The sequence below is a fragment of the Cnephaeus nilssonii genome (genome assembly GCF_951640355.1).
Source record: "Cnephaeus nilssonii genome assembly, chromosome: 15".
Taxonomy (NCBI): domain Eukaryota; kingdom Metazoa; phylum Chordata; class Mammalia; order Chiroptera; family Vespertilionidae; genus Cnephaeus; species Cnephaeus nilssonii.
Window position 1 is genome coordinate 19,815,357 of NC_137086.1, and position 27,889 is coordinate 19,843,245.

Here is a 27,889-nt window from a genome sequence, read left to right on the forward strand (position 1 = left end):
CATAGACCCAAGTTCTGGGTCCTTGGGCAAGCAATGGAAACTGTACTTCAGTTTCTACATCTATAAAATGGGGATAATACTACTTCACAGAGTTGAAGTGAGAAACGAGTTAGTTAAATCATACACAAAGCCTTTAGTAAAGGCTTGAGTGCTGTCTCGGTGTGGAGACAGCACTCACTATACTCAATATATGTATTAATTCTTGTAATGACCCATGAGGTAGGTACAATAATGATGTATTAATGTATTAATTCTTGTAATGACCCATGAGGTAGGTACAATAATGATCTTCATCTACAGTTTAGGAAATTGTTGCTTAGAAGTGGCATATGGCAGGGCCAGGCTTTGAAAATAGATTTGACTTCAAAACCTGTTCTCCTTATCACTCTGCTGTTCTGACTCTCAGGACAAGACAGATAGAGTGTGAAGCTAAGTTACCGAAAGAACCTAGGGTGTTAGCTGCAAGGCCGTTTGCTGCCATGATACCGCGCCCCCTCCCCCCACCCCCGTGACTTCCTTGGGGGTGAATCCTTGCTGAGGGGCAGCACAAGAATTCTGGGATTTCCTCCATCCAGTTAGAATGTGAGTGATGCAAACCATCTTAGTGAAGGCTTACCTACCGCTAGGTGACTCCTGTGCTGGTGACAAAAGTGCACAAATGAGGAACGGGAGAGAGGGAGCCTTCCAGCCTCTCCAAACAGGCACCTCCCCTGGCTCACATCAGCTACAGAAATCCATAGCCACTCAGAGCCTCAAAGAAAACCACACAGCCGGTCCTATATGTTGGATGATAATTCGAATTATTGAGCTTCTATGGTATATCTTCTCAAAAATATTATGCATTAGGTATAATTATCCCATTTAAGAAATGGGGAAACTAAGGCTCAAAGAAATTAAGTAAATTACCCAAGGTTACTATATAGCTTGCAAATGGACGATCAGGATTAAATCATTTGTCTATATCTTAATCCAAAACCCATGTTCCCCTCACTCTTCAAGGAGTGGGGATATTACAAATCATTATTTCTTCAGATCTTTTTTTTCTTTTTCTTTTTGCTATTATCTTTTTATCATCTCTTTTTTGTTGTTGTTACTAATTTTATTCAAGAGCAAGAGCATGAAATTCTTGGAGTAATAGTTGGAGTTAAATGTTCTAATTTAAGAGATGGCATTACTGGATTATTTGTAGATTATGTTTCCATTCTATCTCTTTCTTCTTCTTAGTTCTTTGTATATTTGACATCTGAATATTAGAATCTTTTTAGAGGATTTCGAACACAGTTGTGTGAAAGTGCTAGTTAAAATTTATAGGCAGACATTTTTGTTCTCACAACTTTGCAATAGAGGGAAGGAAGTAACTTTTGGACTCATGAAAATATACACTGCAAAGGTTCACTTAGAATTCTCTGCAAAGTGTAGATAATTTCACAAGCAAAATAATTAATCAATACAGTAGCAAAATTAGGAATAGTTATTGGTTTTCCTATTTCAAGCTCACAGCAAATTATCCATCTTTATACGCAAAGCCTACAGGCCAATTAGAGGCCTTGAACTGTCTCCCCTGTCACTCTTCAGTGCGGCTGAAGGGACTGAAGCTTCATAAATCTCGTCCTTCACTCTTAGCTCTGACCCTCCCTTTCCTGTAGGTAGTGAACATGTTGTCTCCAGTAGATGTTTGTCCAATATTTTAATGCCATCTCATCACTGTGATGACCAACAGATGTGTTCTGAAGACCTGTTCTGTGTAGGCCAACTCTGAAGAGCAGCATCAGGCAGCCCGTGGTTCAGATCCTGGCACTCGTACATATGGTAGCAGAAAGGGCAGGCACCACGACCATGTTGAAACACAAGTGGTGACCTCACTCTTTAATGTGGACATGGTTTTACTTTCCTCTACCAGCAAGGGTGGCTGATAACTGTCTTGCTTTTACTTCCAGAAATATATATCATATATATTTACACTAGAGGCCCAGTGCACGAATTCGTGCATGGGTGGGGTCCAGCCAACCTGCCTCGATTGGGGCCTATCGGGGCTGGCTGGCTAGGGGGAGGGGTGGGTGGCTATCAGGACCCTTGCCGGCAGGGGGCTGCAGGAGGTTGGCTGGATGGCCCCACCCCCATTGGACCAGTTGGCCTGCTGCAGAGCCCATCATAGCGACTGGTCGTTCCAGTCCTTCCAGTCGCTTGGCTTATATATATATAGATATATATGGCATATATGGCACATTTCAACTTTGAAAACATTGATTCTCATAACTAATCTAATCCAGGCATAAAACACATATCCACCAATCTCTGCCAGGCCTCTCTCCAGTGACCACCCCCACCTCCAATTTCATAAATAAATACTCTATAATACAAATAGTCTATAATATTTTGTCTACAGGAAACACCGTTGTGTTGTAGGAGTAGTAACTGTATTTATTTTTTTCCCTTGAGTTATAAAATGCTTTCATGTCTAAAAACAAAAAGAAAATGAATCTGGAAGAGTTTATCGTATCCATGAAAGGGGATCTTAAGATGAAGGCTTGTCCTGAAGGAATAAAGGGCTGTTGGATTTAGCCTTCAGCTCTCACTTTCGTTAAACAGAGTTGTCATTTCAGACCCCAGCTTTCCCTGGAGACAGTGATTCCACCGGGGGAAGCGATATGCAGAGGAAGTTATTGCAAGAAAGTTTTTGTGTGAAATTGTGATTCTTGCCAGAGATGTCATATGTTTTAGTTAACTTTCTTCCCGGGAACTAGGAAAATTTCCCAAGCCCCGGATATATACAACGGGAATGCTGTTCAGAAGTCAGCAGCGTGGGGATGAACAGAGAGACTGAATTTTACACACTCCATTTGTTTCTGGAGATAAAGCCTCTATTCTATTTTCCTCAAGGTGAAAGTCCAATTCCCTTTGAACACTGTAAAGCCTTATCCCATTGGAAGAAAATGATGATGATTTCTGTCACTGCTATTACTATTTATACTGCAGTAAATTTACCTAAGGAAGGCAGTCGTCTCTGCTGGATTCTTTCCAGAGCTCCCTAAGGAATAAAAGCATACAACTAACGAAGATTGGACATTCTGTTCTGCCTTTTCCTTCTCAGCTCTGCAGGCTGGGAAGCCACCCACCACAATGCTGTTGATTGGCAACTCTGCACACACAGAGTGCAACAGTAATTAATGTTCCCCATGTTGACTCTCAGGAACTACAATACCATAAAGTCCTCTTCAGAATTATCAAGGAGAAATAAAGTTATGCTCAATACAGTTGAGAGAAATTTCCCCGTGGTTTAGAGCACCTCTACAGGGATGTGCTGAAGTTGGCTCCTTCCAATGTGCGAGAGCCGATGGTTAAATACTGAGGAACTGTGCAAGTCAGATGCTAAACCTTTGAAATTGGGCCACAGTGGGAGTATTGATATCACAGGAATTGGCATCTACGAAAATCAGGGCTTTTTAATTACACACCCCCCCCCCCAAAAAAAAAGAAAAAAGAAAAAAAAAGAACACACAAAACTGGGTTATCAGCATGTGTGGTCTATACCTTTGGAACTGCACAATCTAATAAATACTCATTAGCTAGGACTCATGATGGACAACAGTTTACTGATGAATCTTGGATAGAATGAAAAGCCACTTAGTAACTATATTAGTTTCCTATGGCTGCTATCCCACAAACTTGGTGGCTTAAAACAATTGAAATTTACTCTCTCACAGTTCTGGAGGCCAGAACGCCAAGCTCAGTATCACTGAGATGAATCCAATGTGCTAACTGGACTGTGCTCCCTCCAGAGACTCCAGGAGAGATTCTGTTCCTTGCATCGTCCAACTACTGGTGGCTGCTGGCATTCCTTGGCTTGTGGCTGCATCACTTCAATCTTCAAGGCCAGTATCTTCAAATTTCCCTTGGCTCTATCTTCACATTGCTGCCCACCCTCTGTGAAATCTTTCTCTCTCTTAAAAGGACACTTGTGATTACATTTATGATCCATCCAGAAAATCTAGGATAGTCACCTCCATCTCAAGATCTTTAACTTAATCTCATCTGCAAACTGTTTTGTTTTGTTTTTCAAATAAGGTAATATTTGCCAATTCCAGAGATTAGAACCTGTATCTTTGGGAGGGCCATTTTCAGCCTACCACAATACCCACCTCTGCTACCCCTTACATACCTGGACACGCTGCACTTGTATCACATCCTTAACAACCTAGTCTTAATTATAAAGAGCAAAATCTTAATGATAATAATAGCAGCAGCTCTTCTTTTTTTTTTCAAAGTCTCACCTGAGAATATTTTTTTCATTGATTGTAGAGAGGAAGGGAGAGGGAGAGAGAGAAATGCTGATGTGAGAGAGAAACATTGATCAGTTGCCTTTGTATGCACCCTAACTGGGGATCGAACTGGCAAACTGAGTATATGCCCTGCCTGGGAATCAAACCTGTGACCCTTCAGTGCACAGGACAACACTCCAACCAACTGAGCCACACTGGCCAGGGCAGCAGCTCTTCTTTACTGAGTACTTGCTATATATCAGGTAGAGTGCTCAGCATATAGTCATCTCGTCATTTCATTATTATTCCTACCCAAATCAGGAAATGTATTTTCAAATTCTTTTTTGGAGCACCAGAATCTACGTCCATTCATCATGATAGACAAACCTGCTTCTCTCCCACCTGAAAGCCATTCCCTGGGGCTGTTTATAAAGCTGTTCTGGGGCTCCCATTTTATCCCGCCTACTTTTCCCATCTTAGTCCCACAGTTTCCAACTGCCCCCCGGCTATTCTCTCTCTGGGCTTCATTGAAGGGACGATGGAGAGTATATCTATTGGCTGGGAAAGACCTCTCTGGTATGCAGAGTTTCTGGACAAGTGAATGGAAGGCTCTGGGCCAAGGTCAGTTCCTGGATGAAACTGTAACTGGCAACAGCATCTCTCAAGAGGTGGTTTGGAGAGGGCTATGAACCATGGCTGTGGGTGATAAGCCTGTAATTCTCTATCCTGTTGTCTTTGGATAGGAGTTCTCTCCTGATCTGCCTGCCCAGTTCCCTGTTTCATTTCTGCTGTTTGTACCAGAGGAGGGAAGGAAGACAGAAGCAATATTTGGTGGTTGCTTGAGCTGTGTCCGGCTCTGTGCAGGGAGTTTTCCTTTTTGGGCTAAGGATGGTATAAAATCCAAGGACATTTTCTTGTGTTATTCTTTATAGCTGCAATGAATAAACTTGGAGAACTGGTTTAGAGATGTGATATAATAAGTCGATTGGGTTTGGGTAGCACATTTATTTTTCTGTTAAAATGCAATTTTCAGTTGTGAATAAAAGCTGGTTGAATCTCGCCTATTATAATAGCCAGTGTTTTATGAAGAAATTTAGGTCAAGTTCGCTTAGGTTTAGAAATATTCTATATAGGTCCTGCATGTTTTTTGTATAATAGCAAAAAACAGATTTCTAGAAATTGGACAAAGTCAATAGTAGCAGGTCAAGAGCAGAGTTGAGGAAGGTGGCTTCAGCTCCATATTCTGGCTAAAAGTCTCAATTTATCTGTAAAATGTTGATAATGAGTCCTATCTAACAGGGTTTTTAGAAGGATTGAATTGAAAATTAATTAAGGCATATAAAATACCTTATATATAGTAGCTACTCAACGAATGGTAGCTCCACTGTCAATATTAGTAGTTCCAAATGACCAGGTACACTAACAGTTAGCTTCAGACAAAAACACCATCTTGCTCTAGTCACTTGAAAAAATTCAAGTAATGCCTTCCGTTTTTCCCTTTCTACTTCTGAGGTGCAACAGCAATAAGGATATAACCTCTGGGAAGGATTCTCTGACCTTGCCTGGTCTCTGCCCTTTCTCTCCTGCAGAGCCCTGGTGAGCTCCACCACAGTTTGAGTGACCATCACTCAGAATGACCTTTGCTTTGTTTACATGCTTATCTCTATACCTTAAGACCTTCAGCTGCTTGAATCTTCACTAATTAGTGTAATTCCTGGAATGTGGAAGAGGCACTAAACATTCTCACTGAATAGAATTTGAATAAAGTTACATCTTTTTGCAAGTGGAAACAAAAAAAAAAGATTGACTATTTACTCTAATCCAATCTCCTCTCATGGGGAAAGGAGATCAACGCCATTGCTATGCTTTTTTACCTTCCTTCCTAAACATGGTTTACGATGGCTTTTGGGACAAAGAGAAGCAATGTTCAACTTTTCTGACTTTAGAAACACCTTCAAAAGACTAATTACTGACATACTGGCTTTTGGTTCTTATTTCCTCATTTTGTGACTCAGACTTAGGGGGAATTTGGGGTTAATTTTATGGGAGTAATTTTAGCCTACTATCAACACTACAAGCTAATATTTGAGAGCATTGAACTAACCCCCTTATATGTATTATCTTATTTAATCCTTTCCACCGTTTTATGGACTAGAGTGCCAGGGGTCCTCAAACTTTTTAAACAGGGGGCCAGTTCACTGTCCCTCAGACTGTTGGAGGGCCGGACTATAGTTTAAAAAAACTATGAACAAATTCCTATGCACACTGCACATATCTTATTTTGAAGTAAAAAAACAAAACGGCACAAACACCTGCTTGTGGCCCGCGGGCCGTAGTTTGAGGACGCCTGGACTAGACATTATTATTATGTCTACTATACAGATCAGGGGTGGGGAACATCCGGCCCACAGGCCAAATAAGGCCCACAAAATCATTTGGTCTGGCCCTGCCAAGGCATTAGGGGTGAGTTTATTAAATGTTTGATCAAATATAGCAGGCTAATTTTTAAGCTGGTAATTTTATATGGCCATGAATGATGTTATAAATATCTAAATGGCCATTGACAGAAAAAGGTTCCCCAACCCTTTTATAAAGAAACCGAGGCACAGAGAGTAACTAGATCAGGGTTATGGTAGGGCTAGGATTGAACATGCGTCTACAAGACTTTAAAATCTGACTTTTGAACACTATGCTAAACTATTTTTAGACTCAACTGTTTTCTTTCTTAATATATATTTTTACTTATTTCAGAGAGGAAGGAAGAGGGAGAGAGAGAAACATCAATGACGAGAGAGAATCATTGATTGGCTGACTTCTGCACGCCCCACACTGGGGATCAAGTCTGCAACCCAGGCATGTGCCCTGACCAGAATCTGTGACTTCCTGGTTCATAGGTCGACACTCTATCACTGAGCTATGCCAGTTGGGCTTAACTGTTTTTCTTAAACTGAATTTAGAGAAATGATTCTGAGAGAGAAAAGGTAATTCAGCTTTTTACTAAATGCTAATTAGGCACTGTCTTAGCTTGGGCTGCCATATCAAAATACCAACAGACATTTATTTTTCTGAGTGTGGAGGCTGGGAAGTCCAAGATCAAGGAGGACCCACTTCCTGGCCTCTCTGTGTGCTCACATGGTCTTTCCTCAGTGAATGCATGTGGAGAGAGAGAGAGAGAGAGAGAGAGAGAGAGAGAGATCTCTGTTTTCCCCTTCTTAAAGGGCACTAATCCTTAAATGAAGGCCCCACCCTCATGACCTCACCTAAACCTAATTACCCCCAAATGCCCTGTTTCCAAAATACTCACACATTGGAGATTAGAGCTTGAATATATGATTTTGCAGGGGGACACAACATTCAGCCCATAACAAATACTAACTAGTATCTCTGGAATGTTCTAAACTAAACTCTGGAGGTGGGGGGTGGGGAGGGGAGAAGAGAGGAAGAAAACCGTAACAACACACCAGGGTCTGGACTGGGGGGCAGGCAAACAAGGGACGGAGGACAGGAGTCACCCACCCTCAGGCATCCACCCTGCACTCGAATGACCCTATAACTCAACAAATCTGTGTGCCTTGCTTGTCTCACTCCAGCCCCGTAGCAATGTCCTTTGCTCTTGGGGAACTCTGTGTCTAGGAAGGGCGGTATCAGTATGGGTCAGATCAGGAGAAAGTACACAGTGATTTAAGCAGGGAAATTTTAATACAAAGAATTATTAACTAGCAGTCTATTGTTCAGAAATCCATGAGGGCATAGAAGGAGAGAATATGACAAGTGAAGCCAAAGAGTTTTGACCTTCAGGGTAAGAGTGAGGACTTTGTTTTTCCCTTTGGGCTGTGCCTGAGTGAGCATGACTTGCCCTATTTATTAGGCAACATGAGACTCTGCTGCATTTCCTTTCAGATCACCCCAGGCATTTAGGCTATTTAAAAAATCTAAATAACATCTCAGTCAGACTAACATTCTGAGAGAGAAATGCTTTAATTTGCCTTTTCCCAGAAGGGCCTTTTCGGTCTGAGAGGGAGTGCAAACAGGCTGGGTGGTGGTCGATCCACTTGGAGACTTATGGGAACACAGAGGTTTTGGCAAAGGTACACATAACTCTCAGAGAAGACTTAAATATCATTTCATATCACACAAACTGCTCAGTAGAACTGGAATGCAGGTCAAAACACAACAGCTGTTTATCTTTCATTTAAACTACCACAACAGCGTTGCTTAAACAAATTCCCTTCCTTTCTCGAACTTTCAAACTCTTTAATATTTGCATAATGATTAATCTCCAGCTCCAGAGGAAATTCCCAAAGGAAAGAGACAACATAGAAGCATTTTAAACTCCAACCACATGGAAAAAGAGTAAAGAGGGAGCGTGTCAAATCTTCAGTTTTGGAGCCTGCTCCCTCGGGAGAATTCTAAATAATGGCGGTCATCCTGTTGAATATTAAACTGAGGACTGGATGGCTGAGAGAACACAATCCCAAACATCTGGACACTGTCTACTAACTAGGCCAAAGGTACAGCTCCGATTAAGCGTTGATATCACAGCCCATATTCATATCGTGGTAGATCTTGACTATTGCAAGAAAGTTTGGTTCTATTCTGTGAAAGAGGCTAAATCCTTAATTCTCAGAACCATGGAATACATCCCCACCTGCTCATCCAAGGAAAAGTCTGGTATTTTCTTTTTCATACAGGGTCTTCAACTAGCTGTTCATTTATTGTGATTTAAGGAAGTTTTTAGCTGGGGAAAGGGCCCAGGCTTGAAATGCACTCCTGGACCTCAGTATTTGACCCGTAACATCAAGGCATCTGGCTAAATCAACATTTTAGAATGACAAGGGGAATTTTTAAAATAATACCCAGCCCTGGAACCCTCCCCAGGCTAATAATGAAATTAGGATGTTTGGCAGGTGCGGCCACAACATCAGTATTTTAAAAAACATTCCCAAGAGATGCCAATGTGCAGCGAAGCTTGAGAGCCACTGGAAGCTCTCATACTTGGTGTTCCTGATACCTCTGTGATGATCATCCTGTGGATAAGCCTTGTGCGTGTTTTAATCACTGATCATCCTGTGGCTAAGCCTTGTGCGTGTTTTAATCACTGTTCCTGTAAACTCTCATCAAAGTTAATTGTATGTGAACATGGATATGTATTTGGTTGAAGACTAAATGAGATTACTTAAAAATGAAAACAACTGTATTAGGGCCCAGGACTAGAGTGAAGTTTTCTTTAAAAAATTTAAAATATTATATTGTTTTCATAACCAAAACAAAACAAAACAACAAAAAAAAAAAACACTAACAAAACACTCCCTCCCCTCTCACCCTTTTTGGGGCTTAGGGCTGTTTTCAGAAGGCTTTTGAAGCTTGACCTCTGAACATGATAAAAGTATTTGTGTTATTTGGTCAGAGCTGGGCTTCTCAAGTAACTTCCTGTGTTTCTGCTCTGAAAGACCATTTCACAAAAGAAGCTGAAAGTTCTATGTGGATATGGGCATTCTCATTGTGGAGGGCCTAATATAAAGTGGTCATTCACTGTGTATCCAATCACAATGACTAACTATATCTCATGACTCCATTCTGAATCCAGTACTAAATGCATAGTTCATGAATCATATTCATCAACCATAGCCATCATAAATATTCATCTAATGTCTGTCCTCATTAGGTGGTTATTAACATGTCAAAGATATTTGTGGAGAAAATGAAAGTGATAAATTCTACCTACATTTATTCTTACTTGAAAGGCTAATTTATTTTTAGAGTAGTCTGATAAAAATCCCTTAATAAGAGGAAGATTCCTTTAGCAACAGTCTTCTGTTTTCAAGCTAATAATCTTTTATTTTTATTTCTTTTTTTTTTGCTGCAAAAGGCTTTATTGTTTCATTTGGTCCAATGCATGGGAGAGGGCTTCAGGGTGGTTAAAAGAATGGCTAGTAGTTTCAGGAGAGGCTCAGGGAAAAGCCAGACACCAGGGGGATGCAGAGGAGCCTCACAAGGGCCTCTGGGCTCCAAAGGCTCCTAGTCGTGCTTGAGGGTGAGCCTTTTGAATAGATACTCACCCAGCCCAGCCTTGGGGGTCAGCCAGCCTGTGGAGGTGAGTCAGGTGTAGCCCATCTTCTTGATGAGTTTCACCTCCTCACCCAGGAAGTGGTTCTGCAGGAAGTCACAAAGCTGAGGGTCTGTGGGTAGAACCAGGGCCTGCAGCTCCAAGAGGGCCTGGTTCAGGCTCCTCTCCAAGGCCAGGGCGGCTTCCATGCGCCCTGAGTTTTGCCCACTCATCTTGGGGAGGCTTCAGCACGTCCTGGAGAGAATGTGGCCACTGTGCTGGTTTTGCAACTTTAAGAGATGCTCAGCGCCCTCGAGCTTCTTTCTTCTCTGACAACTCATGGAAGAAGTGGCCCACGCCCTTGAGAGCCGCATCATCCTGGTGGAATAGAAGCCTTGAGAGAGGTAGGTGTGGGAGGCCACAGATGCAGGTTGGCCAGGCAGTTGACCTCAGCCTCCACCTCGCTGGAATAATTCTGACGAATTTGGGAGCTCATGGTTGTTGGGCAATAAGGGGTTAAGGTAGAAAAGAAACCAGTGTGTTGGCTGGTCCCAGAGGTGGTTCAGAAGGTGGTGACTGGGTAAGACGCAGGAAGAAGGGGCATCTCTGGGTCTGTTCCGTCCAAACACTGTTGAAGCAAGAAACAGATCTGCGACTGCTGAGGACACTGCCTCAAGCTAATAATCTTATGCAAAAAAGTTTATTAACGTTTTGCTTGTTGAATGGACTTTTGCCAAATGATGGACTATGTAACTAGTCTGATTCAGAGAAGGATAATATAAAGCACAGCTCTTAAAGGGTTGAATTAACACCCTCTCTACTAATAGTACTTGGAATTGTTTTTCGAATGGAAAGAGGTGGCAGTGATTCATTCCCACCCTTACCTGGTCTCCTCAGTGATCAATAACCCATCCTGAGATTGTTGCATGGACTTGGTAAATAGTCTGTGAGTAGAACAGACCAGGGATTGGCAACCTTTCTTTAAAGAACAAAACTATAAATATTATAGGCTTTGCTGTTTAACTCTGGTGTTGTAGCACTAAAGCAGCCATAAATAATATGTAAATGAATGGATGTGTCTGTGTTCCAAAAAAAAAATCCACAACTTTATTTGAAAAAACAGATAGTAAACTGGATTTGGCTTACAGGCCCTAGCTTGCACACTCCTGGAACAGAACAAACCCAATAAGGTGTCAGACTGGCTCTCCAGTTACAGTGGGTGGGTATAAGCCAAGATTGGGAATTTGAAGTAAATCCAAAGAAGCCAATGTGTGTTGGTGTTCTATATGAGCAAGCAGGTCCATTATGATAGGAAAAGTCATGAGAACGCATTAATAGTAAAAGAGTGGTAATAGCAATGGCTAATGTTTGCAGAGGGCTTGCTATGTAACTTGTGTTAAATACTTTACATGTAATCTTTATCATCCATGAGTTCATGATCATATTAAAGTAAAATTTTTTGGTGACTTTCAGAGGATGCTAAGGAATCAAGTCATTATTTGGAAACTGGAAAATAAAGGTTATGAAGCATTTAATCAGTATTTTCATAAAGGAAAGGCTGGATAAATGTTTGAGGCAGTACTGAGATGTCTTTCTGAAGGCCCATTAGTAGGTCCCACAGGGCTGAGTACCTGGTGCCCTTTGAGATCATCAGTTCAATCACACATCCTTGTACTGTTTTTTCCTCCCTTTTATTTCTCACTCCCCATATTCTCCCATCCTGTTTTCTGGGATTCCCAAATAAATGACTATGTGCAAACTTCTATCTTCAGGCTCTACTTTGTGGAGAATCCAGGCTAGGATAGCATTCTAGTTCAAATTCTTGAAAGAGAATCTAACCCCACTTGGCATATAGATTTGGTTGTGTGGTTTTGATTCCACTACTGGTCCAATCTCCCTTGAAGACTGTCCCTTCCAGAGGTGTAGTGGGACTTCTTCAAGCAGAAGAGGCAGATGGATTAACATGTCCAGTCTGGAGCCTTGCCACTAAATGAGTGACCTGCTGACCAGTGGCAGCACCTGGGAGCTTGTTAGAAATGGGGAATCTTGGGCCCCAGTCAGACCTACTGAATATAAATCTGCTTTTTAACAAGATTCCCTTGGTGATTTGCCTGTACATTAAAGTTTAAAAACTGTACTCTAGAGGGAGTGGTAATTATCCAGCTCTGGGATATTTTTGGAAGACATAAGATGTTGAAGACAAAGGTCAATGGGAAGCACTTACAGGGGAAGGGGAACACATACTATTATATGGGTGGTTGGAAGAGCAAAAGAGGAAGTGAATCTATGTGAACACACTTTAAATCCATAATAGGAAAAACACTCTGGACCTAGGTGGTTCTTTTTGTTTTTTTTTCCTGAACAGGTTTTATTACCTACAGAAGGGATGGGGCTCAGTCCTTCTTGCCTGCTGCCTTCCTCATGACTGCAAGAACATCACTCAGCTCCTCTCTTCCTCTTGGCACGGATGTGTGTCCCCACCCTTTTCTTGATGAATTTCAGGCCCTCTTGTTCTTAGAGACCTTGAGCAGCTCCATGGTGTGCTGCTCATGGAGGACAAAGCCACACACCTCTTGGATCATGTCCTGCATGAACTTGGTATGCTTACTGAGGTGCCCATGGCAACCGCTGGGCCTCAACTTGTTCACATTCTTGGTCACCTTGTGGGCCTACTTGAGGCCATGGCCATGGGGTAGCCCAGAGCCATGGCTACTACGCCTCAATGGCTGTTGTGGTAGAAGGACCAACAGCTGTACCTATTATACCCTGCACCATAAACCTCAAGAAAATGTTCAAGTGGGAAGATAAAAAAACACACACCTAAATCAACAGAAAACAATGTCTACATGTCATTGTAGACACAAGAGCAGGTTCTTATTGAGCAACTGTTTAGTATGGAATCCAAGGTTTGTGTTGGGGTGGAGTGTGTGTCCATGAGGTGGGCAGAACCAATCTTGGCGACCCACCCCTTTCCTCTAGATACTAGGCTTCGCCATTTGCCTCCCAAACTTCTTACATTGTTCCCCTTCAGTTCACCAACCCCTCTTCCATGTAAAAACTCAGTTACAGGCATGGTGTACTGGTAAATGTTTTAACAATTGGCTATTCAGAAAAAAGAAATAAACCTCAAATTTATAGCATTTGTTCTTTCTGTAATATAAATAATCCCACCATGGCTGGTGGTAAGCTGCCTTGTGGCATTACTGAACACAGAGTTGGGAGGTGGTCTGAAATGGCTCCAGCTGACCACTGGAAATCTGTGGGAGAAAGAGCAAGAAGGAAAGTAAAAGGTCAAAAGGACACCAGAGAGTGAGAAGGAAAATTAAGTGGATGAAGACATGGAGTTAACTTTTATTGCTGTGATTCAAGTCCAAGGATTTGCCTCGTCTCCTTGGCTCTGTGCTGCAGATCTGGCCATTGTGGTCCCATCTATGTCTCAGCTTCAACTTTATTCAGAACTTTATGTGGTAGCTTCAAAAGAACCAGAAACTCAGCAGGAGAAAAGGTTGTAGGACAGCCAGAGGAACTCATGTTCTGTATTTACTGAAGCATCTTCCATAAACAATGTCCAGGCTCTGGAATGCTCACACCCACTCTTCATGGGCACGCCACACCCCGTGCTCCCCTGCCTGAGTGTAGTCTAATGACTCCCACCCAGCTTCCCCAGGTGTACACACCCTGCTTCTCTGGCCAGAGTTCAAGCCCTCACCTGGTTTCCTTGGACATCATCCAAGAGCTACATACCTGTCTTTTCTGGGAGATTTCCAGCTGGCACAAAACTTCCTTCCCTTGGGGATAGTAGCAGATAATGCACACGGATATCTAACGCTGCAGGCACTGGCGGACAGCTGAGACCTGTCCCCTGCCCACAAGCACTGCCTTGGGAGCTCACTGTTGGTTTCTTAAAGGCATGAACCAGGGGCACCATCCCTTCTGGGCACCTCCCAAGCTGCAAGACCATTGCTTTCTGTTTGTTGCAGCTCTGGATCAGCTGACTCACCCCCTCTTCACCTTTATCGACAAATCACACTCCTGAATTTCCCGTAATAGCCTACTTTGCTCACCTTTTACTTTTTCTTAGAAAGCATCCAGTGCTAGGAATCCAGCTCACTACAGACAGCCCAAATGAATGCTTCTTAACACGCCCGAAAAATCATTTTTTGGAACCTTATCTTTGGTGATTTTTCAGGAAAGAAACATTCCCACTAGCGGGTTAAAAGTCTTCACTTTTGCAGTCCTAATATCTGTTTGGAATGTAACAGCTTGTTTAATTCTCTTCCCAGATGAATGGACCTTCATCTTTAGATTTATGATTTGCTTTTTATTTCTTCTAAAATAGAAACAGAAGTAATGAAAGTTCCCTTATCTCTGTCTGTCGGAGCTGGGGCCCCTTGTCTGAGGATTCCTTCTTTTCCAGCCACCCAAAGCAGCCACTAGTTGGGTTTATTACTTTTATTTCTCATTCTCTCTCCAGGAAGTTTTCTCCTCGGAGCACATAAACACATCACCACCCTTTCTCACAAAGCCAAGGCCAGCCGACACAGAGGAGAACAGCTTACACGGACAGAAGCACTCCAGGTGGCTCAGCTAAGTCACCACAGCTTTTGTGTCTTCTTCCCCGATTGGCCAAGGCACTGGGGCCAGGGGTCAGTGTGTCCTTCCTGCCAGCTGGGGACCTTCCTCTGCCCTTTGAGTGTTCCATCCAGAGTGAAGCCAGAGGTCTTCAGACTAAAAAAAAAAAAAAAAAAAAAAAAAATGCCTTTAATTCAAGCCCAAGTTATGCAGGAAGGAATCCCAGCTTCTGCTGTCAAGCCTTGGTCGGAGAGGCCGACCAAGCTGGAGCATCCTTGACCTTTCTTCTTTCTCCCAGATGCCCAGTGCACTGACGTCCAATTTTTCCTCTAACCCTCCACAGCGGGTTTCATTCTGTGCGGCCTCTGGTGAGTTGGGAAGGCTGCCAATCTAAAAATGGAAGTGCCTGAGGGGAGAGATGCTTCCCCAATTCGTGGTTGTCACAGAGATGAACATCATCAAATGGCTCTGAAAGAAAAGATGAAAAGGCTTAACATTGTGAGCAGTTCTGAGATTAGACTGTCTAAGCCAGGGGTCGCCAACCGGTGGATTGTGGACCACTGGTGGTCCATGAGGTGTGAAAGGTTGGCGACCGCTGGTCTGAGCAGCTAGGTTCAAGATGAGGCAGGAGCCATCGCAGAGAAAACCCTGCAGTGGGATTGCTAGCATTATGATCAGGGTTCCGGGGAACTATCAGAGAAGGCCAATGGGAATAGGCACTAATGAGTCAAAGACTCAAACCCAGGAATGGGTAAGACCACAGCAACTAAAGTCTTACAGAGGTGGCATGCTATGTAATTGTAGCCTCCCCTGGGGACAGGCATTGGGCCACAGGATCAGATTGGCTGTGAGCAAATGATCAGCTATTGAACTAAAATTTGGACTGTGAATACACCCAGAAGAATTCTTAGTGCATGCACTCAAATATGTTAGCTCTCCCCATCTTTTACTAAAGCCCTTCTTTGGATGGAGGGCTAAACTAGATGTGGACAGAAAATGCGTAAGATCAATTTTACCCGAGCCTTGGATAGTATAGGTACTCAGAAAATGGTTTATTGATTGAAACGTAATACTAGTAGGGCTCATCCCCTGTCATGGGGGTTATGGCCATGGTCTTTTAAGAGTGAGGGATAGTGACAAATGTTCAGAATGTCCCACAACTACAAATGGATTGTCCCTCGGCTGGGATGGGGCTTTATCTGTTTATCTCAAAGTGGTGAAATGTGGAGCGATAAGACATAGCACCAGGCATTAATATGTTTTGAAATCAAGGTAAGTGTGTCTGATGTGGGCATTAACATTTATCTTGATCAGGAAAGTAGCCTTTCCCTCACCCTCCCCTCTTCCAAAAATATCTTTCCAAGATATTCTCTATTGTTTTGCTCAGTGCAGTTAGGTCTTACTCAGTTTGCCTTATAAGGAATTACAGGGATTCAAGAGCTGTCGCCATAGGAAGTTTTTCCTACTGTTCTGCCTGAATTGCCTTCTGCTTAATTTTAGTTCATTATGCCCGTAAACTCAGGGAGGGCTTTATGGAGCAAAAGGCCCCATCATGGTGGGAACAATGAGTCATTCCAAGAACAGTGAATTGGGCTGGAAGGCAAAGGCCGGTGAGGAGGGGTGGAAGCTGGGGGTGCGTGGGTTATTGAGAACAGATCAAAGCAACCTCTCTTCTCTCTCCATTACTCCCACTAGGGGGTGCCCAGCATCCCAGAATAATCTCTGTTACTAGGAAGTTGAGGTTTGAGGGGGCTGACTAATAGAAGGGTATGGGCTGACTCAGGGTTCCTACATCTGTGCCCTTTGAGAAGAGATCAGGGAAGCGGGAGGGGAGAAAAGGAGGGTAGGGGTTTCGCTTCAGTTAGTACACAAACGCTTCTTAAGCCTTTGGGGATTCTCAAGCCATGAAAACCACTGGTCTTGAAGCCAGTGACTAGAATAATTGCAGACCAGAAAAGTCCTCCTGGGCCCAGCAGAGGTGGCAGCACATTTTACCCCTAGGGGTCAAGAAGTTGTGGAGATAAGAAATAGGCACAGCTGAGGGGTTGGAGGTCAGGGATGCAGTAAAGATCAAGGATGTGGGGAGATTCTGAAACAGAGTGGGTCACAGGTGTGCATGACAGCCAGGGAGAGGTAAGCTTATTTTGAGGGTCTCGAAACATCTAGGCCTTCAGAATGGCCACAGCAAAACTTTTGGTTATGAATAGTTTTGTGGAAAGAACATGGAACCTGTACCTTGACAGGCAAGAGTTCAAATTTCAGCTCAAGCATTCAGGAGCCATATGACCTTGGGAATTTAGGCAAGTTATTCAATCTCTTTGAATCTCAATTCTCTCATTTTCAAAAGGAGACTAGGGTTATTTGAGAATTTAAAAGACAGTGCATATAAAGCACTAAATAAATCTCTTCTTCCTTTCCCTTTTCCCTATTTGTAAATGACTGAGGGCAAAGAAAGGAGATGAATCTACTATAGTGTCCTTGTATCCCAAGACCTCAGACACCAAGACAGACTGCAGTCCTGGGGCAAGAGGTTCCTCCCCGTGTCCAGGGTTTTCTGCACTGCAGAGCTTCAGGGAATGTGCAGGGCATGCTGGAGAAGCCCTGGCCTCTCTGACCCTTTGGGCCAACCCTCATACTTTGCAGGCTTTTGGACCATACTTTAGAAACCAGCCCCTGAATAAACCTTTAGAGGGCACCTTCTGGTCCTGAGGCTTTCCGTAGTGGAGAATGAACTTGTTTTGCCCACGGAGGGCCAATGCCAGGCCTAGAATTCAGGTGTGGTGCTATCCCACATCACCGGTTAATCCATGCTAATGTGACAATGACTCACAATTCTCCGCAGCACAGTTTTCCAAAGTATGGGCCATAGGCCACATGCACCAACATCTGCAGGTGAGCTTGATAAAAATGCAAATTCCTGCCCCCCCTGACACACCTGTACAATCAGCCCCATCAAAATTTAAATGCAATGACTTACGAAGTTACCAGCCCCGGATTACACTCTGCAAACGGAATGCTGTAGGTTTCCAGAGCAGTCTTTAGTGGGGGAAAGTTGGGGCCCTTGAGCAGACTTCCTGGTGCTTCGGAAGTCTTACCCTGCAGGTGTTTCTGACCCTGCCTATTTACAGAGCCAACTCTGTTCCTAGGTACTTACTTCCCCTGGAACATCTTAAATGTTGTTGGAATCATCGCTGTGAATGTCACAGGAGACCATTTCTGTGGGTACCCGATGAGACAGAGTGTTTTGGAAAGGTCGGTTTGATTCACTCTTGAGCACAGTAATAACCTGGCTTTCTGTCAAGGCGGTGGGGGGTGGGGGAATTTTGGTTCTTGTTTCTGGGGATGGGTAGCCCAGGACAAAAGCTGATCACTAGCTGCCATTTCCTTTGCATCGACTGGACACTTGCTGCCAGGTTAGCAGTGTTATGACAGGGTGGGGAAAGATGACCCCTTCCTCTAAAGCTGTGAACTCGGATCGCTCAGTCTAGACAGAGGAGGGCTCTGGACTCGAACAGGCTCCACAGGCTTCCTCAAGACAACAGGGGCTGCCCGAGCTGGCTTTTCGGAAGGAACATGTGACTGTGGATCACTCTCTAGAGAGACAAACCTTTCAGACTTAGACACACAATAGTGGCAGCAGCTTCCGCATTGTTTTGACTGGCTCCCATAGCCCTTGGAATAACAGGGTTCACTTTGGCTTATGGGGGATAGGAGTCTCTGCACTGTAGAACTACAGGGATGTCCAAGAGATACTGGGGGCCGCAGAGAGAATTTACAATAAAGACTCACATCAGCTTCAAAGTACCCCAAAGAATGAGCATAAAAATGCTACAAAGAAGATAGTTGTTGCTACCTTAATTCTTTTCTGAGGGAGATAAATATCCTATATTATAAAGAGGTGATATGCACATTGACCCTCACACCCTCACAAGATGGCTGCCTACGACCAGGCTGGCAGGGGGGTTAGTGAGGGATGACCACATGACTGAACAGCAGGCTGCATGGAGTGACCAGGCAGTGCGGGGGGGGGGGGGGGGGTTGTTGGGGGCAATCAGGCCAGCAAGGGGGGGGGGCAGTTAGGGGTGACCAGGCAGGCAGGCAGGTGAGCAATTAGGAGCCAGCGGTCCAGGATTGTGAAAGGGATGTCCAACTGTCCTCGGGATCGGGCCTAAACCGGCAGTTGGGGGTCTTGGATTGGAGAGGGTGCAGGCTGGACTGAGGGGAGTCACCCCCCCCGCCATGTACGAATTTTGTGCACCAGGCCTCTAGTCAATGAAATAAAAACAAAGCAGGTCCTTGTATAGCAAATGTCACTGTCCTAACTGGCCTGCTGGTTGACTCCAGCAAGTCAAGGGTGGGGCCATGTGGAGCTGGTTTCAGCCTCCTTCCTTCAAGGGGGGCTGCATCCCTACATGGGGAACTGTAGTAAAGAGCTCCCCTCCACAAAGCATCATGTGCACCGGTCCCAATCTATTCTTTCCCGTTTTGTTTTTCAGGAACAAGGGGATTCAGCTGACTCAACTGGAGGTGGCTCCCGTCCCTAATTTACTGTTCCATTCCTAAGGCTCCACCCTCCTGGGCTCAGCGTGAGCAGACAGGAGCACAGGAGGCTAAAACCACCATGGAAATTCAAGTTCACAGTCACAGAGTTGCCCCTCCACTGGGCCAGAGGCAAAGAAAAATCCCAACCTCTGCCTTGTAATCATCTGGTTTTATTGAACCTGGAAAGGAAGTAAATTCCAAAGGCAGGAAATGACCCAGAGACCATAACAACATGTGAAAAGCCAAGCCGGTGCTTCCGTCACTTTGTTTCAAACTATTCTAATCTGTGTCCCGGGAAGCCTAACCCATTACCAGATGGAGATCTGTTTTCAGCCGCCTCTTGGCATCTGCCACTCCCGGCTGGTGACATTTGCACGTTTCAGAAGGCAAACCTGTGCCGGCATCTTCAAACTTCCGGAGAGGTGTAGCCCCAGGAAAGTCCTTGGGTCTCTGGCTGACAGCACCAGCCATCTGACCCGCTTCGTCTGCAGCCGAACTGCTGCTGGCCTCCAGCCTAGAACACTAGCACACTGTGTCTGTTCTTGAAGATTTGCAGAATCTGAAATCAAAATGCCCCATGTTGCCAAAAAAGGCAGGCTCCCTCGCCTGCTTCCTAATCCCTTCTCACCAGGCTTTCCTAACCCAATGAGTCAGGAAGGAAAAAAATGTGTTTGAAGATCTGGGGGTGGCCCGGTTTCTCTTCTTTGCTTCTAAAAATGTCCTCCCGTTTTCCAATGTGTGTAATGGTTAGGGATGCGGTTGTACTTTTTCTCTGGTTCTTCCTCTATCAGCTCTCACTTGGAGAGACCCTTCATTTACCACGCATGAAATTAGCTCTGCAAAAGCACGAGGCCCTCTGATGAGGAATTAGTCACTCACTGTTGCAAAGAAGTTCTGACTTCACTTCTATCCCCAGGAGCAAGGCAAGAAAAGACTCCTACCTCTTCTCCCAGAAGGAACCATCATTCAGCTGCTTTGTTCTGGCCCCTGGGGGCCTGTATTTTCCTGGGCCTTTACTTTTTCCTGAACACCAAGCATTAGCCTTCCCACGAAGGCTGTGTGCCAGCTGGATCCTAAACACAGCGATCGAGGTGGCTTCTGGGATACCTGCTCCAAACAGGTATCCTGTTGAGAGCTCCCCTCCCCCAGGTAATCAGAAAGTAGAAAGTAGCTATAGTTGAATGAATAATGTGCCTAACTCTTTCAACACTTTCAAATGTTAAACAGATTAAAGTATAAAGGATCCAATATATTTGTTGACGTCTGGTTCGCAGAAAAGCTCCAGCAAGAAAGAAATGGGAAGTTTCACATCAAGCTGGGGAAATGGGAACAGCGGTGGAGGGCTGCCATCAGATACCTGTCCCTGTGCGCAAAACCACTCTAGGCCACTGTCTACAATGATGTTCTGTTCACTAGGAAAGAGGTTTTAAGAAGTATGTTCCGCCCAGCCGTGGTGGCTCATTGGTTGAGTGTGGACCTATGAACCAGGAAGTCACCGTTTGATTCCCCATCGGGTCTGGGTTGTGGGCTCCATCCCCAATGCGGGGTGTGCGGGAGGCAGCCAATCCATGATTCTCTCTCATCATTGATGTTTCCATCTCTCTTTCCCTCTCCCTTCCTCTCTCTGAAATCAATATAAACATATATATTTTTAAATGTTCTGATAAGCTCGGATTTCTCCATGGAAAGGGAATATAGTCTCCATTTCAAGACAGCAGGTTGATATCAGAGGCAGGTTGTATCCACTGTGGGTAGCTGGCGATAGAAGATAAAAGAAGCTAAGAGATTTTCATAAAAAGGGAGGAGAGTGAGAGCAAGCAAGCGAGCCTTTTTTTGTTGTTGCTGGGAAGAGACAGTCTTGTAGAAGATAGAGATATATGTGTCTGTCTCTCCCCTTTGCTCTGCCTATGGAAAATGAGCCAGGAAAAAGCTAGAAACAGGAGACAGAGGGAGGCCGTCTTCCCAACTGTTGACTGCAGCCAAACAGGATAAGTAGTTCATATTTTTATGATCTTGACAACAGTAATAATGAACAGAAGGTATTGACCCAGAGGAAAGAAATAGGCTTTTAATTTCGAGCTGTGCTTAAGCCCCAACGTGCTCCTATCAGAGCCACTTAGGTTATCCAAGGGACTTTTGACTACAATGACAGGAATTTAGGGTAAATGAAATCATACAATTTAATAGAAAAATCAGGATTAGATTAAGATGTGATTGAGAATGATTAAAAATTAGTGGGCTAGGTACAAAATTATACATATTTTAGTACTGCTCCCAATCTTGATCTAATTGTTAGAAAATGAACATAGTTGAAAACGGTTTTCTTATTTAAATATACAACAGAGCCAAAGATTTTGTTTGCTCTCTGGAGGCACATATTTGGGATGACTGGCCATTGGGGGGTCTTCCAGTCTTCGATAACCTTCACCATAGACAAAGAACAGAGGAGGGAAGAACACAGCTTCTTGAGTGTTAGCCACTTAAAATAGATGCTTATAATTTTGCAAATGAGGGATCAAAATAAAAAATAGAAAAAGAATAGAACCATGAGTCCTCAACTATGGTCCAGGTACCCAGGATATCACAGCAAACTCCTATGGGCGCTGTGGCATATGTTAAATGTCAAGGAGTACATGGTAATACTTGACATCTGTTGGATGCCAAGTGAATGAACTACTAGGTCAAGATGATTCATAGTTTCAGCATTAGATTGCTCTCCATTCCTTTCAAAGATGCCTTATCTTTGAGAAGTGGGGTTTTCAGCTGTTGTTATCAAATGCAAGTACCAACTGAAAATCAGTGTGGAGCAAGATGTGCAGGTGGTGGTGTCTACACAGTTTCCAAGATTTGAGATGATGTTCAGCTTACACACCCTTTTATAGGCAACTGTGGTTAAGAATAAAATTAAAATATTTTTTCTTTAAATTTATTTATATTGGGTATGTTTTTTTCAAACAGCTAAGTTATTAGGACCTAACTGTTGTATTCATATTTCTGTTAGGTATTTTTTTTTGGCCTAGGGGCTCTGTGAAAAAAATTACTGAGACATGAAGATGCTGTGAATTGAAAAAGTTTGGGAACCTCTGAATTAGAGCAATACAAACTGTATCAATGGGCAAAGGTGGATTTTAATGGCTTAGGCCCGTGGTCGGCAAACTGCAGCTCGCGAGCCACATGCGGCTCTTTGGCCCCTTGAGTGTGGCTCTTCCACAAAATACCATGGCCTGGGCGAATCTATTTTGAAGAAGTGGCGTTAGAAGAAGTTTAAGTTTAAAAAATTTGGCTCTCAAAAGAAATTTCAATCGTTGTACTGTTGATATTTGGCTCTGTTGACTAATGAGTTTGCCGACCACTGGCTTAGGCTCATTGTTGAGAATAAAAAAGTGATTCTATCCTTTCCCCTTCTAGCCAGGCCACTGCTCCAGTATTTTACCCTGTTCCCACATGAAATGAGCATTCTTGGTCTGAATGTTTTTTTTTATAATTTATTTTTTTAAATATATTTTATTGATTTTCCACAGAGAGGAAGGGAGAGGGATAGAGAGCTAGAAACACCGATGAGAGAGAAACATCGACCAGCTGCCTCCTGCACACCCCCCACCGGGGATGTGCCCGCAACCAATGTGCATGACCTTGACCGGAATCGAACCTGGGACCTTTCAGTCCGCAGACCGACACTCTATCCACTGAGCCAAACCGGTTTCGGCCTGAATGTTTTTTTAATGAATGCACCTATTTGGTAGACTATTAAAAGTTATCCTGTATAATATTTCTTAAATCATCTTCAGTGAAGGGTTTGTAAATTTTTCTAATGTGTCATGGACTATATGATGATTGATTTTATGTATTAACTTGGCTGGGCCATGTGTACATGTTACATGCCATTGTGTTGGCTCTGACTCCTGGCAATCCTGTGAATGAGTGATGTCCACAATGTCCTGTCCTCAGTAGCCCTGTTCAGCTCCTGTAGATTCATGCATGTGGCCTCTTTTATGGAGTTAATCCATCTCATAGTTGGTCTACTTCTTTTTCTGCTGCCTTCTATTTTTCTCAGCATCATTGTTTTTCAAAGAATCCTACCCTCTCATAATGTACTTGAAGTAAGACAACTTCCATTGTTTTGTCACTTTTTCCCTCAAACAATGTTCCCTCAAGGCTTAATTTGCTCTTAGGACACTTGGCTGTCTTTCCGGTGGTCCAGGGTATCCACAGAGTTCTCCAACACCATAACTCAAATTAATCAACTTTTTTTCTACCAGCCTTCTTCACTCCCCAACTTTTGCATCTGTACATAGCGATTGGGAATATGAGAAGTGTAGATAATCATAGCCTTGATCTCTAATGACTCATCCCTGTTCTTTTTAAAAAATATATATATTTTTATTGATTTCAGAGAGAAAGTGAGAGGGAGAGATAGAAACATCAATGATGAGAGAGAATCATTGATCGGCTGCCTCCTGCATGCCCCCGACCCCCACCTCCACCCCCACCTCTGGGGAATTGAGTCTACAACCCAGGCATGTGCCCTGACATAGAATCGAACCGTGACCTCCTGGTTCATAGGTCAATGCTCAACCATTGAGCCACACTGGCTGGGTGACACATCTTTGCTCTTGATGAACCTTTCCAAGTCTCAGCCTTCTCTTGATTTCTTGGATGCAGTCTCTGTTTGAATGGATGGCTGAATAAAGGTAAGCAAAATCTTTAACAATTTCAGTGTCTTCATTGTCAATGTTAAAGTTGTGTATTTCTTCCATAGTCATGATTTTTGTCTTCTTGATGTTCAAATGCAGTCCTGCTTTGGCACTTTCTTCTTTCACTTTCATCAGAAATCGTTTCAAATCATTGCCACTTTCTGCCAGTAAGGTGGTATAATCTGCATATCTTAAGTTATTGATATTTTTCCATCAATTTTCACTCCTTCTTCCTCTGAGTCAAAGCTCAGTTTTTGTATATGTTCTGCATACAGATTAAGCAAATAGGGAGACAGAAGGACCCCTGTCTGACACCTTTGCCTGTAGGAAACCATTCTGTCTCTCCATATTCTGTGCTGACAGTGGCTTCCTGTCCACAATACAGGTTATGTACTCGGACAATCAAGTGCTGAGGCATGCCCATTTCTTTCAGAGCAACCCATAGCTTTTCCTGGCCCATGCAGTTAAAGGTTTTACTGGACTTATAAAACACAGACTAACCTTGTGAAATTCTCTGGAGTACTCCAGTATCCTGCGAATGTTCACAATTAAATATTGAGTGATTCTTTTTTGGAATCCAGCTTGAACAGCCAGCATTTCTTGCTCCATATAATGCAGAGTGTTGCATCGCCATGAGCATCACTTTACTGGCATGGGAAATTAGAGCAAGGGTCCTGTAGTGACTGCACTCCTGGACCATGGAACCCAGATATTTGGTCAAACATTATTATTCTGGATGTTTATGTAAAAATTTTTTTGGATGAGGTTAACATTGAAATCAGTAGACTTTGAGTAAAGCAGATTACCTCTATAATGTGGGTAGGCCTTATCCAATCAGTTGACAGTCTTAATAGATTAAAGACTGAACTCCCCTGAGCAAGAGGAATTCTGCCAGCAGATGACCTACCAATGCAATAAAATTACATTTCCAGGAAAATGTTCATATACGTAAATATTGTGGAAATGTTAAATTGTTATAAATATTTCTTATTTCTTGCTTTCATATTTAGTTTGATTGGTAATAGTTTGTGGAATACACGGAATAGCACCGATCTCATATAATACATATGTGCATACTAATTTTTATTCACATATATACTTATTTACTTTTTATTTTGAACTAGTTTTAAATTTACTAAAAAGTTGCAAAATTGGTACAGAGCTTTCCCATCTATCCCCTCACCCAAGTTCCCCAATTTTTACATCTAAGTAACCATAGTACAATTTTCAAAGTAAAAACATTAACATTAGTACAAAACTATTAATTAAACTACAAAGCTTATTGAAATTTCACCAGCTATATTTTAAATAGCGAAGGCACAAATGTAGGATGCGCACCTTTAATAGATACTGAGCCAGAAAATTTTTGCAGAATAAATTACAGCCATTGCTTTATTTTGTTTGCAGGTCAGCCAGTGGAGAACCAGAAAAGATGGACAGTGAGTGTGGATTCTCCTGTAGAATAATATGCAAACCACAAACCTCAGTTAAAAACATCTCACTCTTGGAGTGCTAAACAAACAATACAATACATAGATGAGGTATTATAGAATTGTACATCTGAAATCTATATAATTTTATTAACAAATGTCACCTCAATAAATTCAATAAAAAAGAAAAACATCTCACACATGTGATCAAGCCAATACCACACCTCCTCAGCTTGTCTATCATTACTGCCAGAAATAAATTCTTTTCTATCTAGAAAGATTAGCCACCTAGTGACAGAATGCATAGAAAGGGGGTGTTTGAATGGGAATCTGAAATGTTATACCCTTGTGGCCAAGTTGCCATTTGCCATCTCCTCTATGAAGTCTTTTATGACCTTTCACAGAGAACGTGCTCTAATGGCTTTTTGGGCTTCTACTATAATGACTTTACAAATTTCTGTCATGGCACCTGTAACACTAAATTGCTATAATTTGTGTGGGTGCTCTCTAAATTGTGAGCTACTCGTGGGCACAACTCTGTCTTATTAACCCCGCTATCTTAGTGCCTGGCGTTAATTGATACCTTCGGCACAGCAGGCATGCAGCAATGGTTGAGGAAGAAATGAATCAATAAATTGAACACACAATAAAATCACATTGACATTTTTCCTCTTACTTGCTCTTGTTGAGAAAAGAGCCCACACCTTGAAATTATCCCAGCGAAAAAGACAATGCTACATGTATATTAAAAAGGAAAAGCATGCAAGGGCCTTGTGTTTGAGAAACAGATAGGCTTTGAATACCAGGTGTGACTTCAAAGCTGAATAAAGAATGCCACTTTCACAAATAGCGCAAGTGTGTGGGTGCTGACTCACTCTATTCAGTAGATTCATTGTACTCCTCAGGTAATTTTTATCCATCTGAGTAAAGTCTGCTTTCTGCTTAGGCTGATGGATTATTATTAGTTATCATTATTATTCAGCATTTCTACAGGAAATGTTTTCAAAATGTTATGTTCTTTATTCTTTTTTCTTTTTTTCCCTGATGGAAGGAAGAGTTTGAGCTAAACTGATGACATATATGGGGATCAAGACTCAAATGCTCCCCATGTTCCTCATTCTTTTTCTCCTTCCCCCCTCATTCTTAATGACCTATGCAGGTGATAGGTAACGAAAGGGGCTTAATCTAGTCTTACACAGAGCTGGCACTCAATACGTTTTTGTTGACTGATTTATCACTGAACTCAGCTGGGGACAGGCCAGTGCACACTTGGGGCAAGAATGCCTCCCCCACTTTTACCTGGAGGAGGTGTGAGGAGTGAGGGCGGAGAGTAGGTGGGACAGGAGTTAATGATTGGAAAGGGAAGGAAGTGGGAATTCTCAGATGGGAGTGGGGCACCTCTTGAGTCTGATCCACTTCAGCAATCCTCAGGGCACTCTGGGGTTAGAGACTCATCATGTTTATTTGCCCTGTGAAGTAGTAAGTGCTTTGGGATTAGCACTGCTGTTTCTTAGGAACAAACTGGGGACTGCTTTTAGGAGACTGGTAGTCCATTTTCGGCATTCTACTTATGCTTTTTATATCACCTGGTTATAAAGCTGGGGAAAATAAGATACCAAGAGAAGTTAATGGGAATTCAGATCTTAGCCTTGGTCTCTGATGTAAAGTAAAAGCTGAATAATAAGATATTCTCATAGGTATTGCCATTATAGTAGGGTGACAAGTGAACAGGACTGTTGATCCTAAGGGTCCCTAGTGGCAAGGATAGACTGAATATACAGTTGAAAAATGGAGAGGGGAAGAGATTTACCTCCTATTTCTGGGAAACCTCACCTCCTCCTAGAAGCCCTGCTCAGTGGTTTGCTCTGGTTCTGTCAATTGAGAGATGAGAAGGGCTTTGGGTTGGGGTTGGTGGCTTTAAAAAGAATAATGTATCAGGTCCCTGGTAAGCACTCAGAAAATCCTGCCTCTTGCCTTTTTTTTTTCCCCCTCACATATTTGTGCACTTTGGTTTTATTGGGCAATGACCACAATTATTTGTCTGAAACACAACTTGGAAAAGCGGAAAGCTGAGAAGGTAAAATGCAAAGCTTTTCCCAGCAGTCGGGTTGGCCGGGAGAAGTACGGAAATGCTCAGAGAAAAGTGCTGCCGTGAACTGAAACACCTCCCTCCTTCTGGGCCTGGCAGGAAGGCCACCGGGGTGTAAAAGGACCAGCCTGGAGCTCTCAGCGAAACACCAAAGCAGATTTCTCTAATCTTGAGTAAAAGCTCAGATCCAGGTCTCAGAGAGTATTATGAGAATTAAATGATACAATGTTTGCAAAAGCAACCCACACAGAGCCTTC

General features: G+C 43.1%; 1 long non-coding RNA gene and 2 pseudogenes across 5 annotated transcripts in view; 1 reads left to right on the top strand and 2 right to left on the bottom strand.

The window, feature by feature from the left end:
- The window catches only part of LOC307111987, a 44,682-nt gene extending 19,189 nt beyond the window's left edge, over positions 1–25,493 (top strand). The window contains exons 1-4 of one of the 3 annotated variants that reach the window (XR_013814650.1): positions 2,079–8,770; positions 14,780–15,245; positions 18,024–18,129; positions 19,374–25,493. This is a non-coding gene — a long non-coding RNA (uncharacterized lncRNA). Of the gene's footprint in view, positions 1–2,078; positions 8,771–14,779; positions 15,246–18,023; positions 18,130–19,373 lie in introns of those variants that run through there. The other 2 variants (XR_013814649.1, XR_013814648.1) reach the window with 2 other exon arrangements.
- LOC307111985 (ferritin light chain-like) lies at positions 9,325–10,809 on the bottom strand (annotated as a pseudogene). Its single transcript has one exon. The product of its transcript is annotated as a ferritin light chain-like (transcript).
- Positions 12,690–13,012, bottom strand: LOC307111986 (large ribosomal subunit protein eL36-like; annotated as a pseudogene). Its single transcript has one exon. The product of its transcript is annotated as a large ribosomal subunit protein eL36-like (transcript).
- Positions 25,494–27,889: the final 2,396 nt, after the last annotated feature.